Raw genomic sequence first — 1,552 nt, 5'->3', positions numbered from 1 at the left:
TGCCGCATGATGTGCCAAATTCTTACATCCATGCAAAAGTCCAGGACGGTGGACTAGAAATTCCGGCGATGAGATGGGTGGCACCATTATTACGAATACAAAGACTGAAGTCATTAGTGAGCGGAGTCAATCAAGCCGCTCACGGATTTCTACAAAAAGAAATCGACCAATGCGATCGACGATTGATGGACCAGGGAATCAAAATGAATTAATATGATGCAATAAATATGATGTGGGCAAAGAAACTTCACTATTCTGTGGATGGGGGTAGGGCTCAAAGAATCCAATAAGACGCCGGGCCAACACATATGGATTCAGGATGGAACCAGGTTCCTCACTGGGAAAGACTTCATCAATTCCTGTCGATTTCGCATTAGTGCTTTACCCACTAGGTCAAGAACAGCCAGAGGAAGATTCAGAGATAGAAGTTGCAGAGCAGGTTGCAGTGCAACGGAAACTTCGAATCATGTTGTTCAAAAATGCTTCAGATCACATGTGGCTCGCGTCAAGAGGCATGGTGCGGTAAGTAGCTACGTTGCGGCGAGGCTGCAAAATTTAGGCTTTGTGGTTCAGAAAGAACCACATATAAAAACTGATGATGGACTCAGGAAGCCAGATATTGTAGCTATAAAGAAGCAATCGGTTTTGGTTGTGGATTCACAGATTGTAAATGAGCAATTCGATTTGCGAAAGGCTCATTGCAATAAGGTGAATTGCTACAAGCAAAATCCGGGAATAGCTGCTTACGTGCATGTAACACTCAACATGCCTCAAGCTAAGATCATATTTACAACGGCCACCTTAAATTGGAAGGGTGTATGGGCACACGACGCAGCCGAAGATCTGGCTGGTTGGGGTTTTTTAAAGAAAGACCTCAAAACCATGTCGTCGAGAGTGCCCATAGGTGGACTAGCAGCCTTCCGGATGTATAATAACACCACATCCATTAAAGGAAGAGCTGCGAGACAAGGCATAGGCTAAGTCCAAAAGTTAAGAACAAGTGCTAGGCGGCATCGCACATCCTTGGTGCCGCGGGGATGATGTTTGTTTCGTTTCACCATCCTTCTGAACAAATAATGGTGACGCCTCCCGACTCGAGGCGCAAAATAAGGAGGTTGGTTTTAGTGGGTATGGTCACTACGGTGACAGAGTCCCACACTCGGTTAAAAACCCTTGAGGTTCAAACCGGTCGTGCGTAATGCATTTCCTCTCCTTTCAAAAAAAAAAAAAAAAAAAAAAAAAAATAGCCAAATGCCTCGTCAACTAATTAGTGACGCGCATGAATGGATTAACGAGATTCTCACTTGCGCTGCGATAAGTGGGAAGGAATGGACGGACTCACGCGAATAAAGGGCCGAAACCTTCCCAACTTGGGCAGGTGGTCGACAGCTCGAATCGACCAAGGGCTACCTGCCCTCCCATAGTACTCGTAACAGGAACAGGGTCCAACCTTTGCTCTGAGAGTCAGAGATCGTTCTCGGATGATCCTGGCCTGATCAATTAAATTAATTTAATTGATGGCACGAGTGCACCAGCGGGTCTTTTTAAGATC

This window comes from Belonocnema kinseyi, chromosome 9 (genome assembly GCF_010883055.1).
Source record: "Belonocnema kinseyi isolate 2016_QV_RU_SX_M_011 chromosome 9, B_treatae_v1, whole genome shotgun sequence".
Lineage (NCBI taxonomy): Eukaryota > Metazoa > Arthropoda > Insecta > Hymenoptera > Cynipidae > Belonocnema > Belonocnema kinseyi.
Note: the sequence above shows the minus strand (reverse complement) of the source record.